At 37.1% G+C, this 16,421-nt stretch overlaps 1 protein-coding gene across 3 annotated transcripts in view; it reads left to right on the forward strand.

Moving 5' to 3' along the window:
- Positions 1-16,421, forward strand: part of TTC28 (tetratricopeptide repeat domain 28) — a 1,879,863-nt gene that overhangs the window by 1,129,372 nt on the left and 734,070 nt on the right. The window lies entirely within an intron of this gene.

Below are 16,421 nucleotides of genomic sequence, written 5' to 3' on the forward strand. Positions count from 1 at the left end.
CAATCACTCCACACCATACGCTCCAGAGACCTCAACCTTATTATTACAATCAATAACCCAGAGACTGCCCACGCTATGGTCCCATACATGTCAAACAGAGCACCTTACTGGCCCTCTTCAAGAGAAATCTTGATGAGTGTATGGGAAATAGAAAATTCACTCCGGGGATCACTCCAGTGGCTCTACTCGACAGAGGCACTGGGAGCTAAGGTTGGGTGGCACGATGCCAGGGTAATCCTATGGCTAGGCTTGTAAAGGCTCCAGGGTCATTAGCCTAGTACACACCTATGAACCTATTTATTGTATGGGAAGAGTACTTATTTTTTGTTTTTGTATGATTATTATTATTATTATTAATGATATGATTTACTAATATATTGTAGCTTAAATGTTTAGGTAGTTTGACCATCAGCCTTGTTTGTATAGCTGGAGTAAAGCTTGATAGTTTTTGAACTCTTGGAGAGCTTTTTTTACATTCTAATCACCAGACTGTAATACCTGCTTGCTTCTCCCCAGATGGAATGCTCCATCCCCAGAAAACTGAAAATATTGTATTGCCCCAGTGTTATCAACAGGAAAATTGTTACAGGGCTTATTATAAACGTTTAGAGGTTAGAAGGCCTTGTTGTCGAGACAGAGAGTTAGAGAGAGAGAGAACAATGTTCTTAGTATGCGGTGTCTTCTAACTCACACACCCATAAAGAATACTCATGTTAGAAATAAGTTACTTTGAAGTGAAATGCACTTATGCAAATCATTGGGTCTGATTAAGAGACTTTTACTGGTACAAGTCGGCTTTATAGATAAGCTTTACCCCAGAATAAGTGACTTAACTTACACTGAGAGCAAGATTTTTCAGTCTAGTCCATTCAGTCTTCAAAACAATCCAAGAAACAGAATTTCAAATATCATTTGAGCCTTTTTTCAGGTTGTCTGTTTCTAAATGGATAAAAAATGTCCAGATAAATGTGAATAAGTGATTTGTGATTTGTTTTTTGAAATTTCACTTTGTATTATTATTTTTTATTACATGGGATGGTCATTTCAGATCAATCTTAGCAGAGGAGAAGACATATACAGAAGAAAACCATAGGAATTACTTTTTCCCTGGATTGAGGAAAATACTTCTTCATTGACTGAGTTGTGGATCTATGGAATTGGTGATGGATAATGAATTAGTGGAGGTATTAAATAAGAAAATGGACTGACTGAGAGCAACAAAATTAGATGTGGACTTTCAGTGAGCATACTGCTGTTTTAGAATAAAGAAAGTGAAAGTAAGCTGGGGAGAGGAATAACAGTAATTACCCTTCCGAATAAATTAACCTGCGGCGGTGGTGCTGCGGTAGAGTTGTCGCCTCACAGTAAGACGCCGTCCGGTTCAATTCTCAGCTAGAGCGTCTTCTGTGTGGAGACATGCGTGAATGGGTGTACCTTGGTTGAAGGTTGTGCGTCAGGGCTGGTAACTTGGCACGTAAAAATCAACTACCAATCATTAGCGGACCGGAGTTCCCCTGTGGCGACCCCTAACCGGGAAAAGCCAAAAGACGCAACAACAACCCTTCCGAATAAAGTAGTTATTTCGAGAAAGCAGCTGTGGAACTTCACCACCATACTGTGAAACATAAGCAGCATTTGCAGGAAGAATATATCATTTTGAGACTTTAAGAATCCAGAAAGTAATAAACATTGTTAAAAGGAGGGAGACAGCCTCTGGGCACTGTCTGTCTGGAGCTCTGTGTTATTTGCCCAGTGTCTGTATGGGATGTCACCAGGTACTGTACTTCTATTTCCGCCTCAAAAAAAAAAAAAAAAAAAAAAAAAATGGTTGATTGGTGTGGCTAAAATTATATTGTGTTACAACATCCCATGATTGCCGATTCCAGGAAAACTCTGTTCTTCTCTACAATTTTGGGTCACTAAGGGTCATGCTTCTATGCTGTGTCAGGACTTTCAGCGTACTTGAAAGAAAACATTTTAATTTCATGAATCAGAAAAAACAATATCAAAACTGTTAAAATGGATACCAAGTAGCAGGTGAACCCCCAGATCTGCAATGTGTGCTAACCCAGGAATTAGTTGGCATCAGGGGAACTGCTTAATTTAGGGAACATCAAATAAAAAAGAATAATAGAACTCACTTTTAACATTTATTTGGGCAAGACTAACAAAAATAAAACTCTGAAGAGTAAAGAACTTTGAGAATGAGTTGATAGCTTGGAATCTGAGGTTGGGACTAGGGTGGATTTCCAAAAGGTATGTAACAGTAAAACTTCTGTGGTTGTTTATATTTAAGTATAAGTAGCAAATAATATTACAATGTGCTAGATTTTGTCTATACCAGACTGGTACAGTAGTTAAGTAAATACCTGAACAAGTAATACATATAAACTCCCAAATGTTTATAATACATGGAGCTTTTTTTGTTTATTCATTCGTTTTTCAACAAACTTGCCAGGAATACATTTTTCCTATTATGTCTTTGAGCTACAAAAGAATTAGGATTATTGATAATATACTTTTTTCTATTAGTAGTAAGGTTATGGCAGCCATGGTCTGATTTAACATCATATGTATGCCACTCTGATTTCTACTTTTAATTCTTCAGTCCCATTTCACATGATAAAACTTGTGTGTTTTGACAATATCTGAGTAGTCAATACAGATTGTCATTTAGCTTACACTCCGGAGAAGGACAGCTGACATTGTCTTAGCATAATGACCTCTGACACAGATGGAAAGCTTTGGTGAAGCAGAAGGACAGTGACATGTCTGACACATTTAAGACAACAGGACATAATTAAAGTTCACGCGCTAAAAAATCTTGGCAGAGTGCAGTGTTGCTAAATAAGTGTAGAAGCAGTTGGAGAATTGCTGTCAGAATTTCACAATCACCCTTATTGGAGAGTACATGGTTGCCACAGAAGTTTACTGTGTTCCATTTTAGACTTGTGTACCTGTGGCAAAACAGTTTCAGATAATAATGGCATTTCTTTTTCTGTTGAACTGTGCAACTAGTGTTTGGCAAATGTCTGAACCATGTACTTGGTGGGAGTAGGAAACTTTCTTTTTTTTGGAAATACTTTCACTGCTGCTGGCTGTGATATGTAATGAAACTATTGTTACTGTACTGTTTGAGGTATGCTATTTTCATTATCAGCCCACCACAGTGGATACTCCAATTATACGAGTTCTTCTAAACTGTAAATTTTGCAATTTTGTTATTTAGATACTTAACATTAACAAATGCTACCTTCACCTTATGTGCCAGCACTGTCTCAGAAATTAAGTGTAGTCTGTTAAAATTTCTTAGAGAGGCCAAAAATATATGGATGTTTTTCCCTAAGTTTCTTAGTGAGACTGTGTCCATAATTAGGAGACAGGTGAATACTGTCATTACAGAAAAGTAAAGGGGTGTTAGACATCCCTTGTCCCTTTTGCAGTACACTGAGCATTTTCACACACCCACTGTAAAAGCCAATTGTTTAATGCAGTATTCTTTTCAAAATATATTATTCATGGAAGGAAACAGTATTTTTTTCAAAATATATTATTCATGGATGGAAATGATAGTATTCCATTGAAGATAACTGTATTATCAGTCCAGAAAAAAAAAATTGTCAGTGCTGTCGACAGTTTTTGCATTTCTGAGAACAGTAGCTAACACCGTTTACATCTGCATGTGCAATTAAAATGTTATACTTTGCACTGCAAGCCTTCAGTTTGTAATCCTGTATGTTATACCTATACTTTAATACACCAGTCACTTTTCTGTTTCTGACCTTGTCCATCTCAGTAGAGCCCTCTATGTCCTACCCATTAGTACTGCAATCCAATTTCTCTTTCTGTGTCCAAACCCCATCCCTTTCAGATTTTTCCTAGTGCCTATGCAGGATTAAGTTAAAGGCCTTTCTGAGGTCAAGGGAGACAACTGCTGGTGGGACTCACTTAGCTTGTCTTAAAATTATATCAGGCTAAAAATTTCTTCTGAAGAGATTAGAAAACAGAGATTGCTTTGGAAAACTGAACAGACCAACTCAGTTCAGAAGGTATTCAAAAGCAAATGTAAGGATTTAATGTTACATTGTGATGATTCCTTGAAGATCTATAAAACACTACTTTTTTTACCTGAGAAGTAGAACAGAGATACCTGAAATGCACACCTGGATATTGGTTTACTATTCTATGTCATTGTTAGTGAAGATTCTTCAAAACATTTACCAAAAAGCGTTCCTCCCCTCTGAATCTGAACATCATCTCATTGTTGGAATTCTCTGTCAAGCAAAGTAGGCTGCCCAGTCAAGGTAAGTACTAGACTTTGTGGTTTGTCCTTCAGTACTGAAACACTGAAGGTCATTTACAGAGAGTAAACAGACCAATGGTGAATCTTGGTTTTCCAGAAAGTTACTCCAATAGCTTTTGAGGCAGCCAGGAAGACATCATTGATGGATGCATGGATGGCAAAGTCATTCATGTTCTGTAGTCATTGTCAATGAGTAGAGATGACGAAGTAGGACTCCCATCACCCATTCTTAATTAGATATTGACACACATGATGAGTTAATCTTTGGTGAAGTTTAGGATGATTACTAGAAAATTTGTGAAAAGCTTGAATTATGAGAGACAGTTTTCTGACACTAAGGTCTATAAATAGTAAGTTTGCTAGCATTCATTTAATCATGTAGAAGCTTTGAGATTGTGATGCATTTTTAGCAGCCAGATGTGGGTAAGTCTTTTTACTAGGCCTCATTGCTAATGGGAGTTCCATGAAAAAAGTCATACATAAGACATGATGTTGTTTCTAGTACTTCACTTGGATAGACAGTCAATGTTATAATCGTTGTCTTTAGAGATGGTCTGAATTCTTATTGAACAATAAATTGCGGCTGATGTGCTCCAGAAATATATATAAACTCAACTGATAAAGCAACAGCATGTACACCATCCCAGACTGAAGCATGGTTTACAAATTGATGCCATGAAGAGATAAGCTATGCACAAAAACATAGAAATATTAAAAGAAAAGAAAAAGGAAAAATATGGGTTTTAAGTTTACTGCTGGTGATCATTCAGCAGATGGATAAGTTAGTTCCTGACTGGTTGCATTTCATACAAATGTCTTATAAGTGTGTGTGGTACAGTTAATGTGCACTCAGGTGTATAAACATTACTGTAAGGTCTTGAAGCAGTGGAGTTATCCTAGTTAAATATGAAAAACTCAGAAATAATTTACTAAGATGATAATAAGCTGGCTATAACCTGGAGACTAGGTGATTCTTTACACTGCCTATAAGAAAAGATGCTAATGTTATATGAGACATTCTTAAATAAATGAATCTCTCAAGAAGATGGTTATGACAAGTCATCAGAATGCTTGAGATTTAAGAGAAATGATTTTTACACTTGTAGAAATGAAGCCACTGCCTTGTCTGTGCAGGTCCTTTTTGAATTCTTACCTAGAACACCTTGTCTGCATTAGTTTGAATTTCACATCAGAAGGGAAAGCCATAGGTTGACTGCTGTGCATTCAGATAGTGTTAACAGAAGTGAATTATACTTGCCAGGAAAGACTTTAATTCAGGGTACTAAATGGCAAGAGATAATATACAGGAGTTGTGGAGCAGTTTGTCAGTAAAACGTATGTAGGGAGAAGAGAAATGGGACAGAAAGGAACTAATTTCTTAAGCTAGGAAGATAACATTGGATAACTTTCCTGTTATGGGGTGATTAGTAGTACAGTGCATTGCATAATGCTGGGAAGATTCTGACAGTGGCTTGCAGTAACAATACTGGCTGATTAATCCTTTCTGACCCTTACTATATTTATTGTGCATGGTGCGTTATTAGATACATGCACCTCCCAGGAGTATACCAAGTTATTGTTCTTGCCATGGATTAGCAACTACTCACAAGGAGTTGTCCAAAGGCTGCCTGTAGGCAGCCATTCTCCAGCTAGCCAGTGATTGATGAGTCATGCAGAGTTGAACACTGTCTGCATCATTACAGTATAATTACTGGGGTAGTAAAGTGCAGCTTCTATGCAGTAAGCAGTTTCTCTTCCTAATCAAGTCCCTGGGGCTTCCCAAAAGTCAGGAGGAGTTTAAAGAATTTGAATAAACAATGATGGAGGTAGGCTAGTTTTCTGACATGTTGAATAATGCCAAGATGGCCCAAATAAGCAAATGTAAAAGAATTGTCAAGAAAAGATCATCAAAAAACCAAACACACTAAACAGTTGCTTGTCATAAGTGAATGTTTAGGTTACGAGTTGCTAACAAGCATCATCCATCCTGTAGTCTTTGGTTTGATTTCCTCGGTGGCTGCATTTTTCTGAACACTTTATGTTTGGCATTGCACGATTTTACCCTCTGTCTACAAATCTCTACAAACCTCACATCTTCTTTCCCAGTGAGCTTGCAGCATGCTTGGGGAGGAGTGGCAGAATTAAGTCTGCTCCACATAAAAGAATGTACCATGGGCAAAACCAAACCCAGGCAGTAATGAGCTACGAGCATGTTTACCCTTCCCCTACATAGCATACTGACTTGCAGTGCAGTTTTTGAGATCTAGTATGTATTTGCACTGACATGTTTAGTATTATTATCCTGTGGTCTCAGACCACATGTACAATGTGTTGCCACAGACTCTTATTATCACGTAGCATTTAGTAAGGCCGTGTGGCTCAGATTTCACGGCTCCTTCATTTCTACCACAGAGTTCCATTCAAGACTGTACGTTTTCCTATGCAGTTACTCTTGTTTCAGGGGCACCTGAAGAAACGTTGCAAGGCTGCTTGGTTAGACTCTGTCACTAAAGATCAGCATCAATGACCACATTTAACTTTCTCTGAAAAATGTTATTTCAGTCTGAAATCCCATGCCAGGGTTGTTTGTCTGGTCATTGCATGCTGGTGGTAAAAGTGTGCTCTTCTTTGTGTGGTTTAGCTACTTAACTCTGAAGTTAGAAGTGCCTCACATTTACAGTGCAGTAATCTTCGTTGATATAGTAGTTTCCTTCTGTCTAGACTGACAATGGTTAAAATGTGGGAATGTGAATGCCTAAAATGTAGTGCATGTACAATAATTGTTGATTAATTGTAAGAAATACACTAAAATGCACTGGTATTAGCAAGGTATACATTTAATTAAAAAATAAAATAAACCTAAATAAATAATACGATGTAAGAGCTGGGAGCCACAGACAGATTGCTGTTGGTATGAGTAGTTATTAATATATAGTGAAATTGCACCTGTCATAATTGTATCTAAGTCCATTCATCTGTCCATCCTCACCATCTTTTTCCCATTTTGCACATGGGATCGGGATGTCACTTCTGCTCCAGTACCCTATTAAAAAAAAACTAAGGGAAATAAAAGAGGAAACTGACTGTAGGTGCAGAGAGTAGGTAGGAATGTACTAAGGCACGGGGGGGGGGGGGCAGGGAAAGGCACGGGGGGCAGGGTTAAAAGATTGCTGAATACTTTTATGGGAAGGAAAGCAAAGATTGGACTGGGGCATCTGTAGGCAAGGTAGTCATTATATGCAGACAGACTATGTTAGGATCTCCAGATAATGTGAAAAATGCAGAGAATTAGAGATGCCTTCAAACCTCACTAAATTAGGTGAAAAAACAGAAATGCTGCCCATTTGTACTGAATTTGAAGTGAAACAAAAATACTCCTGCAACACACACACACACACACACACACACACACACACACACACACACACACTTCCTATTAATTTATTAAATTGGTGAGAAATGTTCTCTACCTTTTATAATAGTAGATCATTTTTTTGTAGACTCTTTAATTAATATTTCACAGGAACTCATGTCTAAAGAAATTATTTCTGGCAATCTGCAGAACTTAAAAAAGTAGTTATGTTGAAAACATTAGCAACGATGGCATATATATTTTGCTAACATAACTACTGTTCTGTACTGCTACAGTGGGAATGAACACACTGACAATGAATGGAATGCAAGAACACATAGATGCCATATATGAGGTATGTAAATGGGAATAAATCTGTTTTTAATGCTAACCAAACCCCCCACAGAAATAACAGCATATGAGTTCAACACTAACAGCAGGAGTACCACACAGATGAACTAAGCATTTTATGCACAGCAAATAACTCTCCTGAGGCTGTATCTTCTTTAAATGGATATTTTCATATTTAATGGATGAGCCATAAAAAATAACTCACTACATGCAAAGAAAAAATGCAAATCTGTTTAAGTTTTACATTCAAAAACATACAAAGGATTTTAATACAGAAGATAGCAACTCTGCTAGGAGCAGCTGGTGAAGCTCTCATAAACTGGTACATTAATTATGCATCACTGCCTATTTTGTAGTTTAGCTTCAGCTTTTGGTAAAACAATGTTAGTGTGTAAAACAACTTCCAGAGGTGATTGTACATAACTGTGCTAAATGTGTCCACTCAGGGGTGTTTGGTCATTGAATTCTTTTTCAAAAAAGCCTGATACATACAGCCAAGCCTCTAGACTGCTGCCATTGCATTTTGCATTTTTCTTTTATATAACCATGCTTCTTTTAGGGACTTGAGTTGAGGTTGTCCACGAGAACTATAGCTTCCTTTTCCAAAGTACTAGAATAAGCCCAGAATCTGATGTGGCATGCGAGGGGTGGTTGTTTTTTTTTTTTTTTTGTTTTGTTTTGGGGGGGGGTTGTTGATTACAGTGAAACTACACAATGAGTTGAAAAAAGATTAAAAGTGATTAGAAGAGAAAGCCAAATAGTCTTTGTGTCTTGCCTACATACTACATTATCAAGCATCTTAAATGTGAACTGGGAATGAAACAAGATGTAATGGTGCAGTGTAATCTGTCTGATAGGTAGGTTTTCCTTCAGAGTGTTGTTTTGGTTTGTGATAACTATGCCTTTATTTCAATGACATCAGAGCATAATACTTAATCTTTTTGTATTAGTAACGGTTCCCACCCATAGCTACAAAGATGAGAGAAGAGAACAGAAAAGGAGCATCATCTCTGTGTTGGAATTGGCACTGACATTATTTCTGCTAACCAAGGTGGCATTTAAACAGAAGCAGGGATGAAAGTATTAGGTTTTACAAGTATATCTCCAAGAAAATAAATTAATAAGATGGCTTAGTAGTAAGATCCCCATCTCACAGTTTCAGGGTCATGAGTTCAATCCTGGTCACTGCCTATGTAAAGTTTTGCATATACATGTCATTAGTGGTGCCCTTTTTGGCTTTGCTCTGGGCTCTCAGCTCTTCTTCATCTACTTCTCCAATGAGATAGCAGATGACAAATGTCGACAGGTAACCAACTTTGCTGATGATTGTAAACTGGATGCTGTTATTAACTCCTTCCCCACAGAAAGTCATGTCTTGCAGTGAGGTGTTTGCTAACGAAAACACTTACTATGATGACCATGGCCTTAAGCTTAATGCCTAAAGATGTAGTATAGTTGCCTTTGGGAAAAATGTCTATCAAACTAATTACCATATAACTGGAACCTTAAGGTCAGCACAGTAATTAGAGATCTTGGTGTCTTCAATGACAACAAACTGCTATCTGATTATCACGTCACATATCAATCACTTATCACATATCATCACTTATCACATATCAGTTATAGTTAGGAAATCCTTTACTTTTTCCAGGTTATCACCAAAGATATATACTCCAGCTCCAATAATGTCATAACAGTACCCCAGTATACCCCCCAGTTAGGCCAGTCATAGAATTCAATGCATCATTTAAAATGTACTACTTCAATCACCTTTCCCACTACAAAGATACTGATGCTTTCTAAAGAAAAAAAAATCAAGAGACTAAGTTCTCTTAGCAACCTGGACAGACAAAAAAGGTCTTGCTTTTTTGCATGCTGGTTCCTGTGTGTTGATCTCTATGTCACCTTCCAGACAATGAGAGATCCTTACTAGGTCCTTTGTACCTTACAAATACTGGTAGTATTAAAAACCCAATTTAAAAATCACAACCTTTATTACAAAATAAACAGGACCTCTTGGAGATAGAGGTTCCTCACCAACGAATCCATTACCTAAGAGACATTGATCTCCTTTAAGCTTAATTAATTAATTAATTCATTCATTCATTCATTCATTCATTCATTCACATTTGTTAACCAGGTGGGTGCATTATTATCAGGACCTTTACCCTTTTTTAGGCACTACATGGGCTATTTAGGCATTGAGTTAAACAGTTAAACAGACAACAGATTGTATATCTATATCTATCTATCTACATATATATATATATATATATATATATATATATATATATATGTGTGTGTGTGTGTGTGTGTGTATTACACACACACACACACACACACTAAGTATTAATTTATTCCATAGTCAGAGCACTGTCAGGCACAATCATGGCATGGAATGCAGAAGAATATTATACACAGCATAAATGTTTTTAACATTGAAATATCTATTAGTACAATAGGTTCTGCCTTGCCATTTGGATGTGTGTTCTTTAACTTACTCCTGGGGTAATTAGTATGGCCGTCATCTAGCAGGATGAGAAATCCACTCACAAAACTCTCTAGGTTGCATGACTAGGCTCCACAGGGTTGCAAAGGCTGCCTGCCTAGTAAACTACTCTGAGTAACAACGTTTCTAGTAAAGAGAATGTATGGTTTTGCATGCTCACCCTTCCATATTACCTAAATAGACTGTATAAAAACATACAAAGTAGCATTAAAAACGTACTTCCTAAATAACCTCAAATGCCAATGCAACACAAACAAGCCATCATAAAACCTGCACTACTTAATATTAACCCACTTCCATAGTTCAGAATAACTGCTACCCTGACAGCAACGTAGCTCTATTACCACTATTTTCTGTTTGGTAAGAACTGCCATGTTTTCATGCAATGCCAAAAAAGAAACAACTAAAGTTTTGTACTATACTACCGATGTCTACGTTTTGATACATACTCTTAAGTTATATGTCTGTGTAGTCCACTTTTATAATTTTTGTTAACTTTTACATATTCCACTTTTTAAAAAATGTTATCAAGTGTCTATATTTTATTTAACTGTATTGATTGTGGATCTTTTCTGCCCGGGCCTCCACTGAAAATGGGTTCCTGACCCAGTGAACTTTCCTGGTCTACAAATGTCAATAAATAAATAAACGAAATAAATAATAAATTTGAATATGTAAGCTTACAGTAGTGACCTCTCACATAACCATGGGTTGGATGGCTAGTACAGGATTTGACAGATATCTGGTTTTGATAAATGGATTTGTTAGACATTGATAAGTAGAGACCCACTGGATTCAGAGTATACGGTCACTGTTTAATAATGATGGAGTCTGTGCTGATCTGTTTTATTCTGTGAATACTGCAGTTTTACTCCTCCTTATATTTCTTTTCATTATGGTTGTGTCTGAATCGTGCCACAGTACTGAATATTAGAGTAGGTGTATGGGATATAACTTTGTCACTGACAAGTTGAAACTTCAGTAGGATCAAACTCACTGCCTTTGCTGTTGGAAGCAGTCTCAAAAGTCTTACATAGTAAAGCGCAACATACTGTAGTGTCCTTATTCCTTCCTTTTGTCTATCTTCATCTCTGTTACATAGCAGAAATTGTATCTCTATATTTAGCAGATTTAAGGATGTCATCTGCAGATTTCTACTTACTATTCTATTTACCACATGCTTGGGCACTTAAAGGTTTTCCATTACAGTAGCTTATTGGTAAAATCACACTGCAGAGGGACTGCAAGTAACTGATTTTAGATATATATTTTTAATGGCTTTATGAAGACTCCGTTAACTCATTTACAGAATTTGGAGAAGGTCCCTTAAATCTGTTACACTGTATTTTTTGGCAGGGAGTTGTTTATGCTGGAAAGGGTTTGTATGCCAAAGGTTGTATGCATTGCCAGTAAAATACAAACTGTGACAACAGCTGCATTTGGGCAGTGGTTTAAAGACATGGCAAATGTGGCAGACTTAACATGTTATGAAAATCAGAAACTGGGCATGGCTGGTAACGTAGTTTGCTTGGTGAATTTTTAGAAGTATGTCACTGTTAAACCAGGCTACTTACCATTTAGGTTTAGAAGTAAAATGAAAGAAGGAAAATATTGGGTAGGGGATCAGATATAAATGACACAGAAGTTTAAACTCTTTATGTTAAGAAGTTTTGAAATATAGGGTATTGTAGATGATGTGGCTTTGATGGCTGCAGTTTATGATGGGTGACTACAATTTTACCCACGGTTTAGCACACTGCCACTCATGGGTATGGAGACCTGTAATAAGTCCACCACATACTTGCTTTGACAATCTTTGGATAATAGTATTGCAAAATATAAGATGTAGTTACCATGGAAATGCAAGGCTTAACTAAAGATTCTCACAGATCAATAGCCTAGTAAGCACCTATGACGCCAGCCTAAGATGGAAGCAGGGGTAGACAGGCATGAATGACCTCAGAATTATGCATGTGTTTTTACATGATTGTATTTATGGCATGTTCTGAGCATGGAAAGAAAAAAAAATGGAAACTACAGCAGGCATACAGAGTGAAGGTAGGGGGTACATTACTGTACTGGATTCTCACTTTAGAGAACTAAAAGTTGTGTTGTGATACTTTTGTGCTTTTTGCTAGCCTGTTTTTTTTAATAAACTGTGTTTGTCTACTGAGGTATACACAGCTCCAGCCTAAGTGTCTTGAGTAGTAATAGAAGTTCCTGAAAAGGCAGGCAAGAGGACTAGTTAATAAGGCTGATTTAGAATAACCATGTAGATTAAGATACTCTGAATAATAAGAGCTGGTCTACGTTTCCTACTATAATTTATTAAACTTTGTTCTGCGCACTTACTGTTGGTTGCTATGTATGTCTGTTTACTGTTTTACATTGCTTCCTGTTTGAAAGACTATTCCATTAATCAACCACTCTGTTAAAATTTGCTTTCTAACATTCAACCTGAATTTGTTCCCATCCAGTTCCATGTTACACCTTTTAATATTTTACCTGTTTTTTTTCTTTTCTTACTCTTAACCACTGTGTTTAAACCATTGTGGCCTGGCTTATGACTGAAACTGGCCAACAAGTATCCATTCATTTAGCGAGTTATTGGATAGAGAAATAAAATATATACATTCTTAATGCTGCATTTTGTTATTTTTTGTGTTATATTTGTGAATCTTGTAGCATTTTATTAGGGATTCTGTATGAATTTTTGCTACTAAATAATTCCCCCAGAAAAAAAATTCTCCAAAATGAACAGCTTAAGTTTACAAATGCTCAACACTCGCACATTCTCAGTCCTTTATAGTTTACAGGTAAGTGCTATTTACAGACAAAAATCCATATAAGTGTGTTTTTGTAGGAGTCAAGCATGCTTCACTTGTATGACAGGGCTTTGTCCCCCCCCCCCCCTTAAATTATTATCCTCGCTGCAAGTTCACTGCACCTCAGAACAGTGAACTCAAATTAACTTGATAAAGCTGCCTCACTCGATGTTTGTAATCACTTTTACTGTACAGGGCTGTACAAGGAAGCAAATAGATTGTCCATAGCTGGAATTGACACTTACATGAAGTGAAAATAAAAGGTACGAGTGTAAAACGTACCCTGAGCACTTATTCCCAAGCAAGACTTACTTAAGCACTTCAGTGTTGAACAGCATGACAACATTATTTTCATTAGCACTCGACCGGATCCACCCACACTTTTTTTGTGTTTGTACTGAATGTTGTAGTGGGTGGGTGGGTCATGGAAGAGTTGGGCTGGGGATATCATTCTGTGCTTTCTTGTATTATGCCTTATAACTGTGGTGCTTATTTGAAATTTATCAGTTTACTGCATCTTGACTGACATTTCACTAAACACTCTTCTGGTCTGTGTAGATGCCAGCAAGTTAGTTTTTTGTATACATCATTCTCCCTGAAAACAGTAGCACCATCATGTTCAGTTATTCCTTTCTCACCTTGAAAGGTGATAAAAAGACCTCACTTTACATATGACCCTTTTAGTGGCACATGCCATCTTCGGTTCCTAGTAGTGTGCGTCTTTTATAAGCTCTCTCCACCACCTGTAACCAGGTTGTCAGAGTGGTCACCAACTTTCTTCTGTGTTTCACTATTTGACATTTTGTTCATGCTTTCACAGGCCAGATCTGCTGCACTGGCCTAGTTTATATCCCCTGAGTAATCGAGTCACAGGAAACTGGTTGTCTTGTGGCATGCAGTTTGGGGGTTGCTGTCCACAGAACATATGTAACTGTAGTCTTTTGCTATGTTTGTTTTTCCATTATCTTACAAACTTCCATTTTCAGATGTACCTTTGGTCAGATTTTACTTTATTTCCAGTCCTCTCAGTAAAGTTGTATAAGAGCCTGAGGGTACAAGAGCGTCTGCATGAGTTCCCGCAATATCTATGAAAATGCCCCATCTAGGTCCTTAGCTTTGACCTATTCACTCGGAGTGAATTTCTTGATGTCCGTATCTCGAACACATAATATAGAGTATTATGATCAAACCTCTGATTGTAACATTTGTATTGTATGTTAAAAACATGGATGCTAAGAAATTCACCTCAAAAGCAAAGCTTGAGAGGTGAATCTTGGCGTCCATGTCAAAAACGCATAATAATAAATTATGATCGGAGATATTATCATAATTCTTTGTAGTGCATTGAGATTTATCTGCTCCATGTACTAATAGATGCATAAAAGAAAATATAAAAAAAATGTGATGTTTTGCTAGTAAAGCAGTGGAGAAGTGGTTGACCTTCCCTAAGAGAAACAGTTTGAATCAAAATAGTGGGAGAACATGTAGCAGACAGTTGGCAAAAACAAGACATGAAACAAAGCTATTTCAAGCCCTTCTGCTGTTGTTTACTAGGCAGCACTGTCTGGTTTTAATGTCAGATATGATCTTATTAACAGCATGCAGTTGTGCTTGACAATTGTTAAGGCTGGGTCTCATGCTACAGAGCAGAGCTAAACCAAGATGTAATTTAACTGTATTTGGAGCATGGTGGCGGGATTCCATTTAGTACAAGTTGGTTATGGTGAGAGAGACAATCATAATCCTGTATATGGTAATAACCCTAACCTCACCCACATACATAATGACTGTAATTATTCATAAATCACATACATTCACTTTATCAATGTAGAGTCCTACTGGGTAAAGCAGCTACAGGCTATATAGTGTCAGCCCCCTTACTCAACAGCAGACTACACAGTGTTATTTGACATCCCCCAGACACAAGAACACCTGATATGGTAAGGTTCCCAGGAGCATCTGTGCCTGTATCAAGAAAAATGGGAAAGAGGCTGTCTTCCCATGGGGGGCTGCTCTGATTCATGTCTGTGAACTGCAGTAGTCCCCAGCAGTGTACCGAATATAGGGTACGAGATATATTTATGCATTAGTGCCCTATGTTCATGAATACCAGGGATAGTGTCCTTTGGCCTTTACATGATGTAGCACTCTGACAGCAGGGATCTGAACCTGGGAAAGGATACTAGTCTGAGATTTTTTTGAAGGACATGTGGAGAAAGAACTAAAAGTTCATGAATGTAGTGGCTGTCTTGATCTGAGACAGAATATTGTTTCATTCTGTATGAGGTAGGAAAGAAACTATCCCTTCCTGAAATTCCCACACATATAATTTTTAGGTTATACAGAAAATGCTGGAATAGAGGGCTGAGCTTCTGGAACAAGTAAAGTTTCAAATATTTTGTTTGCTTCTTAGAGAGGTTGCGTATTTAAAGGAATTAGACTGTGGAACACAAGTGCTCAGGTTGTGGATTTATCAATCTTTTATGTAATTAAATATTAGATTTGAGAAAGTGTAACTAAAGGTATGCGGAAATGGGACATAACTGTATCAAATACCAAGTAAGTAAAAGTTAATCTTAGTAATAATGTGTGAAAGAAAATTAAAAGTTCTGGTCAAACAAAGATGCATCAGGAATAAGTAAATTTATTTCTCTTGACAGTAAAAATAACACTCAGAACCAAAATGTTATACTGTGCTTCACTTGAAATGTATTTCACTTGAAAGCAAGATTAGATTTACTTTTAAGATAAATATTTCAAAAAGGATGTCTTACTGTCAAGCCCTATTCAGTGTACTCAGAGTAAAAAAAAAATCCAGAATTAAAATTTCAACTTTAAGCCAACAAGCATATACAAGCAGAGTATGGTATACCTGAATATATGTGTTAAATCTTTAAAAGCTTTTCAGGTGAGCTTGAATCGGATGTCAGGAAAATGTCAAGGCTGGTATATTCTGAGTACATGACTGACACATTTATTAAGATAAAGATCAAATCCATACTGATCAGGCTGTGCATGAGTGGCTGCTACCATGATACGGGTTACACAGGTGCATCATTGCATTCAAAATATTGCAGTTAA

The sequence above is a fragment of the Protopterus annectens genome, chromosome 4.part0 (genome assembly GCF_019279795.1).
Source record: "Protopterus annectens isolate FY-2018-M chromosome 4.part0, PAN1.0, whole genome shotgun sequence".
Taxonomy (NCBI): domain Eukaryota; kingdom Metazoa; phylum Chordata; order Ceratodontiformes; family Protopteridae; genus Protopterus; species Protopterus annectens.